Genomic DNA, 19,061 nt, shown 5'->3' with positions numbered 1-19,061 from the left:
CACCATGTGCAATGGCATTTTCTAGCAGCCAAATCTCCCAGGGCCTCAGCACAATTCCAAGAAGCACGACTCCAGGAGGCAAAGCTCTAGGCTGACAGACATCCTCCAGCAGCCAAACATTTGAGTGCAAGACCCAGGTGAGCAGGAGCCAAACAAAGGAACACAAGGCCCCAGTGAGCAGGCATTCCCCCAGGGGCCAGACTTCCCACCCCCACCCTGAGAGCTCCAGTGTGGCTGATTCCAGCCCAACACCAGGTAAGCTGCCAGAACCCTACAGCCTCCAACTGCCAGCACTTGAGACCCCAGCACACAAAGCCAGTGACCAGGCCTCAGGGTCCCAACACAAGAAGCTTGGGTCAGTGCCCCCTGCACTCCAGCAGGAGAGCTCAACTCTTTTTTAAAAGTCAAGAAATAAGCAAACACCATGAGCAAAAAGCAGAAATGGACAATGACCGTAGATTCTTAGTACAGAGACAGTGAAGATCAAGGCACAAATTCAGAAGAGGACAACATTGTCAATACACTCACATCTGAAACCTCAAAGGGGAATATGAATTGGTCTCCAGCCCAAAAAGCCTTCTTGGAAGATCTCAAGAAGGACTTTTTTTTTGAGTTTTTAACCCTGCCCTGGTGCTCCCTTCATTTATTTAGACATGAAAGAATGTTGAATTACATTCACAGTCGATCTACAGGGAAATAAATGGGGTAGACATAGGAAAATAGTCCTGAAACAGTACTGAGAGACTCAACAAGTTGACTGGATTTCTGTTTGTGTCAGAGTCAAGCTGCCCTGCCCCTTTCTCATACTGATAATTTCAGACCTGGATGTGGGGCAGCAGATGGTTGGCTCCCCCTCGTCTGGGGACAAAAGGGCTCTGGAAAGAGGCACTCATCTGGGCAGGAAGGTAAGTCTGCTCCTGTGATATTGAGGTGATTCTGAGGCATCTTTGGGACCATTTGCTTTAGCCCCACCTTAGGAAGCATTAAAGCAGTCTCATTTGAAATAGAAATACCATGAGGTATGGAAGGAAATGCAGTGACAGGATGTCTGAGGGCAAGCCAAGGATCTGGGCAACTCCTGCTGGCCTGAAAGAGAAGCCTCCGAGCTTTACTCCTTCTGACACCTGCAGAGTCCTGGCCTTAACACCTCAAATACAGCAGCATAGACATCTGTGTGGCAAACCAAGAAAATACCCCATAAGAAACCAGCAAATGATATGGTCCCCTCTGGTCACTTCAGTAGAGACTAGACAAGACAAACTTTGGACAAGGGTTCAGATCACAGTTCAACGTGACCTGTTTTGGCCACTAACATGATTTTGGACAGTTCAGCTTGGAATGCCCCTTGCCTGTAGGTCACTGCTGTGCTGGTCACTTCAAATTCTTCAGGTTTCAGGGGAACATCTGCATCTTTTCCAGTTGAAGCTTTAGAATAAGCCATGCCATATTCAACCTCTGCTCCCTGCACTTCCACCTTAAACTGAGTAAAGAACAGCTAAGACTTTCCCTGGGGCCTCCAAATGATGCAGGTGAGGAGTCAGCTGTCATCACTGTTTGCCACTGCTCATTAGTCCCAGCTTGAGCAGCATATGTGAATGTGTAAGTGTGCCCTCCCACCTGCCTGTGGCTCTGCAAGGAGTGCACCACTCCACTGGGCCACACGTCAAACTCAACGGCATGGTCACCGTCACTGCCGACCACTGCTGCTGCTGCTGCTATTGCCAGGAGCAGGAGGAGTGAGGCCCAGGGACATAAGCCGGGGGTGCCACTGCTGCCATGGCCACTGGGCACCACCATTTGAGCTGGAGGTTGGGAGGGAAGGACTCAAGAAGGATTTTAAGATTCAAATAAGAGAAGTAGAAGAAAAACTGGGAAAAGAAATCAGAAGTATGCAAGAGAGAGTCAATAGCTTGGAAAAGGAAGGACAAAAATTAACCATAGAAAATAAGTCCTTTAAAAATACAATTGGCCAAATTGGGGGGAAAGTACACTGAAGAAAACAATTATTTAAAAATTAAAATTGGCCAAATGGAAAAGGAGGCACAAAAACTCACCAAAGAGAAGAACTCCTTAAAAAGTAAAATGGGCCAAATGGAAAAGGAGGTACAAAATCTAAAAGAAGAAAACAATTCGTTAAAAATTAGAACTGGGCAAGTGGAAGCTAATGACTCTATGAGAGGTCAAGAATCAGTCAAACAGAAATAAAAGAAAGAAAAAATAGAAGAAAATGTAAAATATCTTGTTGGTAAAATAACTGACCTAGAAAATAGATCCAGGAGAGACAATTTAAAAATTATTGGTTTACCTGAAAACCATGATGAATAAAAAAGAGCCTGGACAGCATGTTTCAAGAAATCATCAAGGAAAACTGCCCTGAGGTCTTAGAACCAGAGAGTAAAATAGTCATCAAAATAATCCACTGATCACCTCCTAGTGATCCCAAATTGAAAATGCCAAGGAATATTGTAGCCAAATTCCAAAATTACCGGGTTAAAGAGAAAATACTATATGTTGTTTACAGGAAACACATTTGAAGCAAAGGGATACACACAAAGTAAAGGTAAAACACTGGAGCAGAATATATTAAGCTTCAACTGAAGTAAAAAAAAAAGGCAGGGGTAGCAATTCTGATCTCAGACAAAGCAAAAGAAAAAATAGATCTAATTAAAAGAGATAAGGAAGGAAACTACATCCTACTGAAAGGTACCATAGACAATGAAGTAATATCATTACTAAACATATATGCACCAAATGGTGTAGCATCCAAATTCTTAGAGGATTAGTTAAGGGAGTTACAGGAAGAAATAGATAACAAAACTATACTAGTGGGGGAACCTCAACCTCCCCATCTCAGAACTAGATAAATCTAACCACACACACAAAAAAAAACAAACAAGAAAGAAGTTAACGAGATAAATAGAATTTTAGAAAAATTAGATATGGTTGGCATCTAAAGAAAACTGAATGGGGATAGAAAGGAATATACCTTTTTCTCAGCAGTACATGGCACCTACACAAAAATTGACCATGTACTAGGGCATAAAAACCTCATAGTCCAATGCAGAAAGGCAGAAATATTAAATGCAGCAAAAGAGGTTCTTAGCAGAAGTTTTATGTCTCTCAATGATTACATGAATAAAATAGAGAAAAAAGAGATCAATGAATTGGTCATGCAATTAAAAAACTAGAAAAAGAAAAAATTTAAAATCCTCAATTAAATATCAAATTAGAAATTCTGAAAACCAAAAGAAAGATTAATAAAATTAAAATTAAGAAAACTATTGAACTAATAAATAAAACTAAGAGCTGGCTTTATGAAAAAAAAATAGATAAACATTTGGTTAATTTGATTTAAAAAAAAAAGAAAGAAGAAAACCAAATTACCAGCATCAAAAATGAAAAGAGTGAATTCACTGTCAATAAAGAGGAAATCAAAACAATAATTAGGAGCTATTTTGCCCAACTATATGCCAATAAATTAGATAATCTTAGTGAAATGGATGAATATTTACAAAAATATAAATTGCCCAGATTAACAGAAGAGGAAATAAAATGCTTAAATAACCCCATTTCAGAAAAGAAATTGAGTTCATCAATGAACTCCCTAAGAAAAAAAAATCTCCAGGGCAAGATGTATTTACAAGTGAATCCTATCAAACATTTAAAGAACAATTAATTCCAATACTACATAAACTATTTGGAAAAATAGGTGAAGAAGGAGTCCTACCAAATTCTTTTTATGATTACAAATATGGTATTGATACCTAAACCGGGTAGAGCCAAAACAGAGAAAGAAACTTATGGACCAATTTCCCTAATGAATATAGATGAAAAAAAATTTAAATAAAATATTAGCAAAGTGATTACAGCAACTAATCTCAAAAATAATACATTATGACCAGGTAGGATTTATACCAGGAATGCAGTGCTGGTTCAATATTAGGAAAACTATCATATAATTGACCATATCAACAACAAAAGTAATAGAAATCATATGATTATCTCAATATATGCAAAAAAGCACTTGACAAAATACAATACCTATTCCTATTAAAAAACACTAGAGAGCATAGGAATAAATGGAGTCTTCCTTAAAATGATAGGTACCATCTATCTAAAACCATCAGCAAGCATTATATGTAATTGGGATAAGCTAGAAGCATTTCCAGTAAGATCAGGGGTGAAACAAGGATATCCATTATCACCGCTGTTATTCAATATTGTACTGGAAATGTTAGCTTTAGCAATAAGAGAAGAAAAAGAAATTGAAGGAATTAGAATAGGCATAGAAGAAGCAAAGCTACCACTCTTTGCAGATGATAATGATGGCATACTTAGAGAAGCAAGTAAAAAATTACTTGAAATAATAAATAAATTTAGCAAAGTTGCAGGATATAAAATAAGCCCACATAAATCATTGGCATTTCTATATATTACTAATAAAGCCCAACAACAAGAGATAGAAAGAGAAATTCCATTTTAAGTTACTGTAAACTTTATAAAATATTTGGAAGTCTACCCACCAAAACAAACTCAGGAATTATATGAACCCAATTACAAAACACTTTTCACACAAGTCAAGTCAGATCTAAATAATTGGAAAAATATCAGTTGCTCATGAGTAGGCTGAGCTAATATAATAAAAATGACAATTCTACCTAAATTAATTTACTTATTCAGTGCCATACCAATCAAACTATCAAAACTTGTTTTATAAAGCTAGAAAAAAAAACAATAACAAAATTCATCTGGAAGAACAAAAGGTCCAGAATATCAAGGGAACTAATGAAAAGAAATGCAAGGGAAGGTGACCTAGATGTACCAGCCGGTAAATTGTATTGTAAAGCAGCAGTCATCAAAACTACATGGCACAGGCCAAGAAATAGAGTGGTGGATCAGTGGAATAGGTTAGGTACACAAGACACAGTAGTCATTGACTATAGTAATCTACTATTTGATAAACCCAAAGACTCCAGCTTCTGGGATAAGATCTCACTATTCAACAAAAACTTCTGGGAAAACTGGAAAATAGTATGGCAGAAACTAGGCATAGACCAACATCTTACACCAGATACCAAGATAAAGTCAAAATGGATACATGATTTAGACTGATATTATAAGCAAACTAGGAGAACAAGGAATAGTTTACCTATCAGATCTATGGAGAAGGGAAAAATTTGTGACTAAACAAGAGATAGAGAATGTTATGAAATGCAAAATGGATAATTTTGATTACATTAAATTCAAAAGTTTTTGCACAAACAAAGCTAATGCAACTGAGATTAGAAGAGAAGCAGAAAGCTGGGAAATAATTTTTACAGCCAGTGTCTCTGACAAAGACCTCATTTCTAAAATATATGGAGAACTGAATCGAATTTATAAGAATACAAGTCATTCCCCAAATGATAAATGGTCAAAGGATATGAATAGGCAGTTTTCAGATGAAGAAATTAAAGCTATCTATAGTCATATGAAAATAAATGCTCTAAATCACTACTGATTGAAGAAATGCAAATCAAAACAACTCTGAGGTACCACATCACACCTATCAGATTGGCTAACATGATAAAACAGGAAAATGATAAATCTTGGAGAAAATGTAGAAAAATTGGAACACTAATGCATTGTTGGTGGATTTGTGAACTGATCCAACCATTCTGGAGAGCAATTTGGAACTATGCCCAAAGGTCTATAAAAATGTGCAAACCCTTTGATCTAGCAATGCCACTACTAGATCTGTATCCCAAAGAGATCACAAAAATGGAGAAAAGACCCACATGTACAAAAATATTTCTAGCAGCTCTTTTTGTGGTGGCCAAGAACTAGAAATTGAAGGGATGCCTATCCATTGGAGAATGGCTGAACAAGTTGTGGTATATGACTGTAATGGAATACTATTGTGCTATAAGAAATGATGAGCAGGCAGATTTCAGAAAAGCCTGGAAGGACTTACGTGAACTGATGCTGAGTGAAATGAGCAGAACCAGGAGACCATTGTACACAGTAATAGACACATTGTGGGATGACTGTCTTTAATAGACTGAGCTCTTCTCAGCAATGCAAGGATCTAAGACATCTCCAAAAGTCTCATGATGGAAAATGCTATCCACATCCAGAGAAAGAACTATGGAGTCTGAATGCAGATGGAAGCATACTATTTGCTCTCCTTTTCTTTCTTTTTTTTCCTTTTTTTTTTTGTTTTGTTTAGGCAATTGGGGTTAAGTGACTTGCCCAGGGTCACACAATTAGTAAGTGTCAAGTGTTTGGTCTGAGGCCGGATTTGAACTCAGGTCCTCCTGACTTCAGGGTCGGTGCTCTATTCACTACGCCACCTAGCGGCCTCTCTCCTTTTCTTTTGTTGTTTTGTTTTATTTCTTCTTTCTCATAGTTCTTTCCATTAGTTCTAATTCTTCTGTACATCATGACTAATGTGAAAATATGCTTAATATGAATGTATAAGTAGAGCCTATATGAGATTACACACCATCTTGGGGAGGGAGGAAGGGAAGGAAGAGAATAAAATTTAAAACTCAAAATTTTATGGAAGTGAATGTTGAAAATAAATTATTTATTTTTTTAAAAATTTGAGTTTGAATTCTCTCTCTTCCTCCAGCCACTCTCCTACCCATTTGAGAAAACAAGCAATATGATATCAATTATTCATGTGAAATCATGCAGAACATATTAGCCATATCACAAAACAGCAAGAAAAATAAAGTGAGAAAATTATACTTCATTCTGCACTCAGAGTTCATTAGTTCTCTTTGGAGGTGGAGAGCATTTTTCATCATGAGTCCTTTGGGATTGTCTTGGATTTTTGTATTGATCAAAATAGCTCAGTCATTCGCAGTTGATCATCCTTACAACACTGCTGTTACTATGCATAATGATCTCCCGGTTCTTCTTAATTAATTTTGCATCAGTTCACATAGGTCTTGCCATGTTTTCTGAAACCACCCCCTTATCATTTCCCATAGCACAATAGTACTCCATCACAATCATATGGGCATATAGGCATCCCCTCGATTTTCAATTCTTTGCCACCACAGAAAAAGCTGCTATAAATATTTTTATACATACAGATCCTTTTCCTTTTTCTTTGCTCTCTTTTGGGTACAGACCTACTGGTAGTACTGCTAGGTCAAAGGGTATGCACAGTTTCATAGCACCTTTGGGCTTAGGTCCAAATTGTTCTCCGGAATGGTTGGATCAATTCACAACTCCACCAACAGTGCATTAGTGTCCCTATTTATCCACATCCCTTCCAATATTTGTCATTTTCCTTTTCTGTCCTATTAACCAATCTGATAGGTGTGAGGTGGTACCTCAGAGTTGTTTTAATTGGCGCTTCTCTAATTATTAGTGATTTAGAGCATTTTTTTCATATGACTATTGATAGCTTTCCCTCCTGGATCACTACCTTGTCATGGCAGAGGGGTCTGTGTAGCTCATCAAAACAATGAGCTACGCCATGCAGAGTTACCCAGTGTAGACACAGGTCATAGCGAAGAGCTCTGACAAAAGGTGATTCACTGGAGAAGGAAATGGCAAACCACTCCAGTATCTTTGCCAAGAAAACCCCATGGACAGTATTAAAATGATAAAAGACATCATGGCAGAAGATAAGCCCTCAGGTCAGAAGATGTCCAGCTGACTGTGGCTCAGATCATGAGCTTCTTATTGCAAAAATCAGACTTAAATTGAAAAAAGTAGGGAAAAACATCAGACCATATAGGCATGACCTAAATAACATCCCTTATGAATATGAAGTGGAGGTGATGAATAGATCTAAGGGCTTAGATCTGGTAGACAGAGTACCTGAAGAACCATGGATAGAGGTTCACAATATTGTACAGGAGGCAGCAACAAAAACATCCCAAAGAAAAAGAAAAGCAAGAAAGCAAAATGGCTGTCTGATGAGGCCTTACAAATAACAGGGGAGAGAAGGAAAGGGAAAGATATACCTAACTGAATGTAGAATTCCCAAGAATAGCAAGGAGAGATAAGAAGGTCTTCTTAAAAGAGCAAAGAAATAGAAGAAAACAATAGAATAGGAAAGACAAGAGATCTCTTCAAGAAAAGTAGAGATATCAAGAGAATGTTTCATACAAAAATAGGCATGATAAAAGACAAAAGTGGTAGGGATTTAACAGAAGCAGAAGAGATTAAGAAGAGGTGGCAAAAATACACAAAAGAACTATCCAAGAAAGATCTTACATTCTGGAGAACAAAGTCAAGTAGGCCTTAAGAAACATTTCAAACAATAAGGCTAATGGAGGTGATGGAATCCCAGCTGAGCTATTTAAAACCCTAAAAGATGATGCTGTTAAAGTGCTGTACTCAATATGCCAGCAAATTTGGAAAACTTAACAGTGGCCACTGGATTGGAAAAGAGCGGTTAACATTCCAGTCCTAAAGAAGGGCAATGCCAAGGAATGTTCAAATTACCAAACAATTGTGCTCATTTCACATGCCAGCAAAGTTATGCTTAAGATTGTGCAAGCTAGGCTTCAGCAGGATGTGAACCAAGAATTACCAGAAGAGCAGACTGATTTTTGAAGAGACAGAGGAAGTAGAAACCAAATTGCCAACATTCTCTGGATTATAGAGAAAGGAAGTTCCAGAAAAACATCTACTTCTGCTTCATTGATTATACTAAAGTGTTTGTGTGGATCACAACAAAATGTGACAAGTCCTCAAAGAGAGGGGAGTACCAGATCATCTTATTGGCCCCCTGAGGAACCTGTATACGGGCCAAGAAGCTATGGTTAGAACCAAACATGGAACAACTGATTGGTTTAAGATTGGAAAAGGACTACGACAAGGCTGTATATTGTCACCTTATTTATTTAACTTATATACAGAGCACATCATGTGAAATGCCAGGCTGGACAAATCAAAAGCTGGAACTAAGGTTGCCAGGAGAAATATTAACAATCTCAGATAGGCAGAAGTTACCACTCTAATGGCAGAAAGTGAATAATAATTAAGAAGCCTCTTGATGAGGGTGAAAGAAGAGAGGAGAAAAGCTGGCTTGAAGCTTAACATCAAAATTACTAAGATCTTGGCTTCCTGGCAAATAGAGGGAGAAGAAATGGAAGTTGTGTCATATTTTCTATTCATGGGCTCAAAGATCACTGCAGACAGTGACCGCAGTCATGGAATTAAGAGACACTTGCTCCTTGGAAGGAAAGCTATGGCAAATCTGAACAGCCTACTAAAAAACAGAGATATCACTAGGCTGACAAAGTCAGCTATGGTTTTTCCAGTAACGATGTATGGTTGTGCGAGTTGTGAAAACTGAATCCCGCAGAATCAGCTTTTGAATTGTGGTGCCGGAGAAGACTTTCGAAAGTCCCTTGGACAGCAAGGAGGTCAAATCAGTCAATACTTAAAGAAATAAATTAGAATATTCCTTGGAGTTTAAATACTGAAGCTGAAGCTTAAATAGAGGGTGAGACGCATAGATAGTGTCATGGAAAGAATGAACATGGGCTTGGTCAGACTTTGGAAGATACTGGAAGATAGAAGGGCCTGGCGTGCTTTGGCCCATAGGGTCACAAAGAGTCGGATATGACTGAACAACAACAAATTGATAGCTTTGATTTCTTCTTCTGAAAACTGCCTGTTTATACCCTTTGACCATTTATCAATTGGGGAATGGCTCTTATTTTTATCACTTTGACTCAGTTCCCAATATATTTCAGAAATAAGGCCTTTATCAGAGGAACTTACTGTAAGTTTTTTTTTATATTACTTCGTTGTCTATGGTACCTTTTAGCAAAATATAGTTTCCCTAATTATCTCTTTTAATTAGGTCTATTTTTGCTATTGCTTTATCTGAGATCATGATTGCTACCCCTGCCTTTTGCAGTTTAGCTGAGGTATAATAGATTCTACTCCAGCCCCATACTTTTACTGTGTGTGTGTGCGTGCTTGTGTATGTCTTTCTGTTTCATGGTCCTACTTCCTATTCCTGATAAGTCAAGCTGTGGGCCAGGAAGCATAGCCTTCACCACAATGTTTTGTTCTTTGTTTTTATGGTCCTTAGGAATGAAGGTTCATCATTACTTTTTATGGTTTGGGATTCACCTAATGTTGACCCAGGAGGCAGATCAATGTTCGGAGGAGGAAACTGAGACCCAGAGATGGCAAGTGAGTGGCTCTACATAATGTAGCAAGTCATTGGTAGAACATCCTCTCCAAAAGCTATTTTAGGCTCATTTTAAGAACTAGTCCTGAGAAGATAGTCAGTAGAGAGAGATCTACAGAGCCAGGGGAAGAAAGAATGCAGTAGCAGCTCGCTGAAGTCTGGGAGTACCCTATTGCACATTCATACCTGCATCCTTCACCAGTCTTTTTTGATCTTTATTAATACAATATATCCTAGATAGTATGGTGTAATGGTTAGAGCATTGAACTCCCACCTCTGACATTCAGGAGTGTCTGTATTACCTAGTGCAAGTCATTTCAGATCTCTGGGCCTTAGTTTCCTTGTCTCTAAAATGAGAGGCAGTTGGGTGGTGCAGTGGATAGAGCACCAGGCCTTGAGCCAGGAAGACCTGAGTTCAAAACCAACCTCAGATACTTACTGTGTGACTGTGGGCAAATCACTTAACTCAGTTTGCCTCAGTTTCCTCATCTATAAAGTGAGCTGGAGAAGGAAATGGCAAACTACTCCAGCATCTTTGCCAAGAAAATCTTAAGTGGGGTCATGAAGAGTTGGACACAACTGAAAAATGACTGAACAACATGAGAGAGTTGGAATTGATGACTTCTGAGCTCCCCTCCAGTTTTAGGCCTATGATCCTATGCACCATTTTGACCCCACAGGAGAGCTCTGATAGTGCTAGAAAGAGAATGAGTCATGCACACCTGCTTCGCCATGACTTTGGAGACACTATCAAGAAGAGTAGGTCAGCTTGTGCTTCTTGGGGAAGGGAGGTGCCCTTCTAGAAGGGCCTATGATGGAAACCATGAGAATCTCTTTGGTTCAGCATTCAGCTGCCTGGAGTCCTCTGTCTGTGTTCTCTCCCCTGGTGAATTCATCAGTTCTCATTGCTTCGTGTATCTGTCTTTGTCCTGTCTCCTAAATCCCACACTCACGTGTCTACCTGCCTTCTAACAATCTCCTCTTAGACTTTCCCTCCCACCCAATTCAACATGGCCCCAACATAACTCATCGCCTTTCCTCAACCAAACCAATCTCTCCTTCTGGCTTCCATCTCTGTCAGTCCCCCTCTCATTCTTCTCAGTCATTTGGCCTCAGAACCTTAAAGCCATCTTGGACCCTTCCTTCATGTCCAATCATTTTGTAGGATCTTAAAAATATACTAATCGTAGGAGCCTAACCCAAGAGCTAGTAGAGACCTTAGAAACCATCTAATCCAACCCCTTCCTTTTATAGAAAAGGAGACTGAGGGCTGGAGGTGAAACAACTTGTCTAATATCATACAAGTCGTAAGTCAAAGGTAGCAGTTAGGTGACTCAGTGGATAGAGCACTGGGCTTGGAATCAGGAAGACTCATCTTCCTAAGTTCAAGTCTGGCCTTAGCCACTGCCTAACTGTGTGACCCTGGACAAGTCACTTAACCATGTTAGCCTCAGCTTCCTCATCTGTAAAATGAGCTGGAGAAGGAAATGGCAAACCACTCCCATATTTTTGCCAAGAAAACCCCAAATGGAATTATGAAGAATTAGACATGAGTGAAAAACAACTGAACAACATTGCTTGTTGTCTTTTGTTCTCTAAGAGGGCCAAAATGACGTTACTATGTTGGAGTCGAGGTACAGTGCCTCCAACTGTGACTGATTAGACCAATATGAGCTCAGAGTGCTCTACCACAGGTCGGGCACAAATAGTCTATATGAACACTTGGGGTGGATTCTCTAAATTTGTGCATCTCGGGTTTCTTTTGAGTTAATTTAATTCTGCTTTGCTCATAGAGCACAGCACCTTCTCTGATGAGGGCACGACATGCTGAGCAGTCCTGTACCAGTGTCTCCCATGTCACACAATCAATTCCAAAGTTCTTAAGAGAGACTTTGAGAGTGTCCTTCTGACCACCATGTAAGAGCTTGCTTTTTGTGAGTTCTCCATAAAATAGTCTTTTAGGCAAGTGTACTTTTGGCATTTGAACAACATGGCCAACCCATCATAGTTTCATTCTCTATAGTAGAGTTTGACTCCTTGCCAAATCTGGTAGTCTGAGCCTACTCTAGCATTAAAGTCACCCAGTATTATAAGCTTGTCCTCTTTTGGCACATTGATGATAAGGGTCTACAGATCTTCATAAAATTTTTCTTTGACCTCATCAGGGTTCGTTATGGTGGGAACATAGGCACTGATGATGGTGGCGTGATGTTTTCCTGCAAGTGGCAATCGCATTGTCATGAGCCTGTCATTCACTCCTTGAAAGCAGTTCAGCCCAAAAAAGAACCTGTGTCTAATATCTTATCCTGCCAGGGTGATTTTCAGAACCATCCTAAGACAATTCACATGGAAGTGATTCAGTTTCCTGGCATGGCGCTGGTAGACTGTTCAGATTTCCCAGGCATACAACAATGAGGTCAGCACAACGGCTCTGTAGACCTTCAGTTTGATAGTTAGTCTAATATCTCTTTCTCCCACACTTTCCTTTGGAGCCTCCCAAGCACTGAACTAGCTCTGGCAATGGGTACGGCAACCTCATTATCAATGTGTACATCCCTGGAAAGTACACTGCCAAAGTAAGTGAACTTATCCACAGCATTCAAAACGTCTCCATTTGCTGTAGCCAATGGTTCCATGTATGGATGGTGTGGTGGTGGCTGATGGAGCACCTGTGTTTTTTTGGTGTAAATTGTTAGGCCAAAATTAGCACAAGCAGCAGAGAAATGATCTATACTTTGTTGCATCTCAGCTTCAGAGGTCTCATTGAGTGCACAATCATCTGCAAACAGAAAATCATGCACCAACACTCCCTCCCCTTTGGTCTTGGCTTGTAGCCTTTTCATGTTGAAGAATTTACCATCTGTGCAGTAGTAGTTCGTCCTCATTGAAAGTGTTTGACAACATGGATGAAAACATCATGCCAAAAAGCATGGGAGCAAGCACACAGCTTTGTTTCACTCCACTGGTGACTGGGAAAGCACAAGAACACTGTTTGTTATCCAGAACCCGGGCAAGCATGCTGTCATGAAACTGATATGCAATGCTGCTGAACTTCTCAGGGCAACCAAATGTTGACCTAATTTTCCATAAGTCCTCATGACTGACAGTATCAAAGGCCTTGGTCAGATCTACAAATGTTGTGTACATTTGTACATTGTACATTGTTCTGCTCCTGGCATTTCTCCTGGAGTTGTCGGGCAGCAAACACCATATTGATCATTCCTTGGCCCTTTCTGAAGCCACACTGACTCTCAGGTAGATGACCATCTTCCAGATGAAGCCTATCAAGGAGGACTCTGGCAAGAATCTTGCCAGGAATGACTAAGAGAGAGAACCCCTTGTGACTGTTGCAAGACAATCTATTTCCTTTACTTTTATAGATATGGACAATGGAGGCCTCCTCTTGAACCTCCTCTTGCCATATAACCCAGAAAATTTCAGTCAGATTTTGAATGAGCAATGGACCCCCCACCTTGTAAATCTCAGCTGGAATAGAATCAGCACCTGGTGCTTTGCCACAGGATCCTGATGGCATTCAAAACATGCTCTTCAGTTGGAACTTCAGCTAGGGAGGGATTGACTTCAACCTGAGGTGAATGGTCAATGGCTTCAGCATTGATTGATGATGATCTGTTGAGAACACCATGGAAGTGTTCAGCCCATCTCTATAGGATCATGTCCTTATCACTAATCACTGTGGCTCCACCAGCACTGAGCAGTTGAGATGCACCATAGGTCCTTGGCTCATAAATAGCCTTCAGGGCATCATAAAAGTACTTTGAATTGTTACTATTAGCATAAAACTGAATTTCATCTGCCTTCTTACTAAGCCAAGAATCCTACATCTCTCTAAGGTTTGCTTGTACTTTACTTTTGATGGAATTAAATGCTGCCTTCTTAGAGATAGATGAACTATTCTGCTGGTAAACCCTGTGAAGTTCTCATTTTTCATGTGGCAGCTTCTGAATTTCTCCATCATTTTTATCAAACCAGTCTGGATGTATTTCTGGCCCAGATGGGCACATGCAGTGCTGTACAGCAAATCTCTGAAAGTTGCCCACTCCTTTTCTGTTCCACTGTTGCTAACTATGTGTTGGCTCAACTTTCCCCCCCAAGTTAGCAACAAGCTGGTTCCCCTCAGAGAAGAGCTCTAATCTGTTGACATTAATTCTTCTGGTAGTCATTTTGCGTTGGGGCCGCCACTTTTGTGGAGGATAAGGCTATGATCAGTCCAACACTCTGTGCCAAACATTGCCTTCGTCACTCTCACATCCTGCCTGTCTCTTCTCCTTACAATCACATAATCTATTAAATGCCAATGTTTGCAGCTAAGCTGCATTCACAAGGTTTTATTGCGTTTAGGCAAACAGAAGACAGTGTTGGTGATGAGAAGGTCATGAGATGCAGAAGTCTTCAGTAGTGAGTGACCACTGCTGTTGCTGTTTTCAACTCTGTTCCTCCCTAGGACTCCTTGCCAAATCTGGTAGTCTGAGCCTACTCTAGCATTAAAGTCACCCAGAATTATAAGCTTGTCCTCTTTTGGTACATTGATGATAAGGGTCTCCAGATCTTCATAAAATTTTTCTTTGACCTCATCAGGGTTCATCATGGTGGGAGCATGGGCACTGATGATGGTGGCATGATGTTTTCCTACAAGTGGCAATCGCATTGTCATGATCCTGTGATTCATTCCTTTTGGGAGGCATACAAGCTTGTTGACTAGATTAGTTTTGATTGCAAAACCTACACCAGCTTCATGGCACTCCCCTTCACTGCTGCCAGTCAAGAAAAATGTGTATCCAGCTCCAACTTCAGTAAGCTGGCCTTCATTTGCCAGCCTTGTTTCACTCAGGGCTGCTATTTGGAGGTGATACCTACTGAGTTCTCTTGCTACGTGAGCTGTTCTAATGGATTTTGTGTTGTCCATAAGTGTGCACACATTCCATGTGCCAAGGGTGAGTGGAATCATCTTTGCAGACATTTTTGCACATTTTTTTTGTGTGTTTCAACTGCAGGGTGGGATCCTAGCCTGCCACAGTAATCAAGCCAGGGTTGGGTAAGCAGACAATTTTTAAGGCATCTTTTTTTATTTTTTTTTTATTTTTGCTTTTTTTGGTGAGGTGATCAGGGTTAAGTGGCTTACCCAGGGTCACACAGCTAGTAAGTGTTAAGTGTCTGAGGCTGGATTTGAACTCAGGTCCTCCTGACTCCAAGACCAGAGCTCTATTCACTGCGCCACTAGCTGCCCCATAAGGCACCTTTTCTAGCCCCTTCCTCACACCAGGAGGTGAGAAGTGCGATCCTTAAAAGGCTGCTCAGACACCCAGGGGGCTGCCGAATCCCACCGCTGCTTCCAGTGAGAAGACGATCCTATGACCTGGGCTGCCTGTGTGCAGAGTTGTGACTACAGCTCCCAGTGCACCTGCACCTGCTGCTTTGTCACTTGCCTGTCGCCACAGGACTTTGAGATAGGTAAAAATGGTAAAATGGTATGAGTGATGTCTTTTGATTCATGCGTAAATTGGATTTAAGTGAGGCAGAGTTGCACGAAGTTGTCATCCTCACTCTGTCTTCCAGAGTCATCACAGTCCAGTGGCAGAACAAAGTCAATGTGACTGGTGATGGCTCGAGATGCAGTGATGACCTTGGCGTCTTCGATGTCTGACCAAGTTCTAAGCACTCCACAGCGCCTGCTTCAGCTGCCTTCATGGCCATTGGAACAAATTGTTCTTACTTACCCATTCCACCAGGGGAAATCTTCACATGCTTGGGGTAGACACCCTCCTAACTAACTGAACAACAACGATGTAAATGGAAGAGCTTGGGATTTCAACCTACGTCCTTTGACTACAGACGCTACCCCTTTCCCACAATGCTGTGCTGCCTGTATTCAATGGCTAAGTCTTATCAATTCTACCTCACCACTAGATCTAGCATACTTCCCTCCCCCTCTCTCCACTGCCAGTGTCCCCACCCAAGTAGAGGCCCTCATTGCCTCCTACCTGCACTGTTTCCAAAGGCTCATATTTGTCGTCTCCAGCCTTCAGTCTCACATACTGGCATTTCTACGTACACTGTTGGATTCATTTTCTTAAGATAATTCCATTCTATCAGTCACATGGTCAGCTACTTTTAGTGATAACTCATAAAGCCCAAATTCCTCAACTTGGCATTACAGAGACCCTCCGTCATCTGCTCCTGCTCTCCCACTCCAAGACTGTACAATATAACACACAGCATTAAAAACACCATTGTACTGCAATGGTGGGGGGAAGAGGAGGGACAGATGTTGATTCTATATTAAGAACTATCTAGCAATTCAAGCCGTCTGAGTGGAAATGGACTCGTTCTTAGGTAGTGAGCTCTCTGTCACTGGAAGTGTTCAAGTAGAGGCTAAGAACCACCATGCCAGATATGCTTTAGAAGGAATCTTTCTATGAGGTAGAAAGTGCAACAGATGCCTTCTGGGGTATTCCAGCTCCCCTATACAAACTGTCAGTTCCACCTACACTGGTGTGCCTGCTGTTATCAGAACACTGATTAGACCTTCCCAGGCTCTGTGCCTTCACTCACACTATCACTCCTTGGTCCTATGGTCCCTCAGGGCACAGCTCAGAAGTCCATCCTCCTCCAGGCCCCCCTCCTGGTGATCCTGAGGGCACCATTATCTTCCTCTTCAGAAGTTCTATATGATTAGACTATCTATATCACAGGGGCACTGAATATCAGACCGTTAAGGGCCCTTAGGGACCATCTGGTCTGATCCCTTCACTTTACTGAAAAGGAAACTGAGGCCCCAAGAGGGAAAATAATTTGCCCAAGTTCTCACAGTAAATGTGAGAGCCAGGATTTGAACCCAAGTCTCATTAGTTGGGTGATATAACAGTCCAAAAAACCTAATGGGATCTGAGGCTACAATGAGAGATAGAGCCTCCAGGAATAGGGAGGTGATAGATGGCTCCACTGTCCTCTGCCCTGGTCAGGCCATGCCTGGAGTATTGTGTCCTCTTTGGGCCTTGAGTTTAAAACATTGATAATCCGGAGAAAGAACTTTGGAGTCTGAATGCAGATGGAAGCATACTATTTGTTCTCCTTTTCTTTTATTGTTTTGTTTTATTGCTTCTTTATTGTGATTCCTCCCATTAGTTCTAATTGTTCTTTACATCATGACTAATGGGAAAACATGCTTCATATGAATGTATAAGTAGAGCCTATATCAGATTGCATACTGTCTTGGGGCGGGAGGAGGAGAGAGAGGGGGACAAAATTTGAAACTCAAAATCTAATGGAGGTGAATGTTGAAAACTAAAAATAAATAATTATTTTAAAAAACATTGATAAACAAGAAATCATTGGTATGAGCGGGTTGGAGATGAGGAGCCAGGATAGTGAAGGGCCTTTGGTCTGTGCATACAGCTTGAAGGCATGAGATATTTAGCCTAGAGAAGAGATGACTCATGGGAGGCATGGTGAGGTGTTCAAGTATTTGAGAAGGTCTGACATGTGAAAGAAGGATTTGATTTGTTCTTCTTGGCCTCAAAAGGCCAAACAAATAGAAATGAGAGAAAGATTTACAGTTGAGGTCAGAATAAACATCCTAACACTGAGTTGCCTCCAGTGGAGACTTCAGGAGGGAGTGAGCTGCCCTTCACTAGAGGTTTTCAAATGGAGACTGGCCAACTGATTGCTCAGAGACCCTCGGCTGGTATGGGACAGGACTCAGACTTTAGCTTGAACTTTCTAAATGTGTACTCTAATTGGTGTGATTTTTCAGCTTATTTGTGTTTTTGGTCCATCCTGTGCTTTCACTGGGACCTCTTGGTATGGAAACTCTCTTTACTGATAGAGGTTAGTGCTTATTTTGCTACTTCTAACTTTTAAGTATTCCCTAGGGCTACAGGTCAGCACCTTCTCTACATGGTCCTAGAGAGCTACTGAGAGCACTGAGGATGTGATATACCCAGGGTCACCCAACAAGTATGTGTCAGAGGCGAGACTGGAATGCAACTTCCTGACTCCTGAGGTCAGAAATTACTTAATCCAGTGCATTTCTTTCTTTCCAAAAAAGATCTCCTTGTAGAGGCATAGCCAATATTTGGAGCATTGACACCATATTTATGTTCCATGCCATCTTCCCTCCTAAATGATGATCCTAGCTTAGTCATTTTTACCTCCTCCAGGGCTAGCACAGGGCCTTGTACACAAGAGATATTTATTGAATGAAATGGAAGTAATTGATAGCAATAGGGCGTCCTGATGGGTTTCAGTGCCAGCCATTAACACCATGCCTCTGGGAACCAGTGACTTCTAACATAGAAGGAATGTGGGCTGAATTTACCCATGTGTCCTTCCCCACAGCCATTTTTGGATCAATAAGCAATAAGGCACTGATATTAAATCCTTCACCCCTCTACCTACTCTCAGGGATCTTTTTATAAGGCAGCCATTCAGACTGCCTCAGGATAAGGTCCATCCAGCTCTCTGATGACTTGGAGTACAGAGTAACCTGGTTTTGAGTGCCAACTTGGCCACCTTCTAGCCCTGTGATCATGCTCTGGTCATTTAACCTAAACAGTAGGGTGCCCATCTGTAGAATGGGGATAATAAGGCTAGTCCCCCCTCCCTTGAGGCAGGGTGACAGTGCATAAAGAGCTGGCCTCAGAACCAGGAACACCTGGGTTCAAGTCCTGTCTCTGACACACACTGGCAGTGGGACCCTGGGCAAAATCCCTTCTTCTCAGTGCTTGGGGCAACACTCTAAGCCTCTACTTTGGTAGCTATACCTATGAGGGCCCAGGTCTGGGCCCCATCTTTTACCTCACAGGGTTGTTATGAAACACAAAGTGAGGCGATGACAATCTCATGATCTTTCAGAAACAGGAGACTTGGTTTGGGACTTTGAGAAAAG

At 41.0% G+C, this 19,061-nt stretch overlaps 1 pseudogene; it reads right to left on the bottom strand.

The window, feature by feature from the left end:
- Positions 1–1,279: 1,279 nt before the first annotated feature.
- LOC114028430 lies at positions 1,280–1,815 on the bottom strand (annotated as a pseudogene).
- Positions 1,816–19,061: the final 17,246 nt, after the last annotated feature.

Source organism: Vombatus ursinus, unplaced genomic scaffold (assembly GCF_900497805.2).
Source record: "Vombatus ursinus unplaced genomic scaffold, bare-nosed wombat genome assembly UNPS02014882.1, whole genome shotgun sequence".
Taxonomy (NCBI): Eukaryota; Metazoa; Chordata; class Mammalia; order Diprotodontia; family Vombatidae; genus Vombatus; species Vombatus ursinus.
This window is presented reverse-complemented; position numbering and strand designations above follow the sequence as displayed.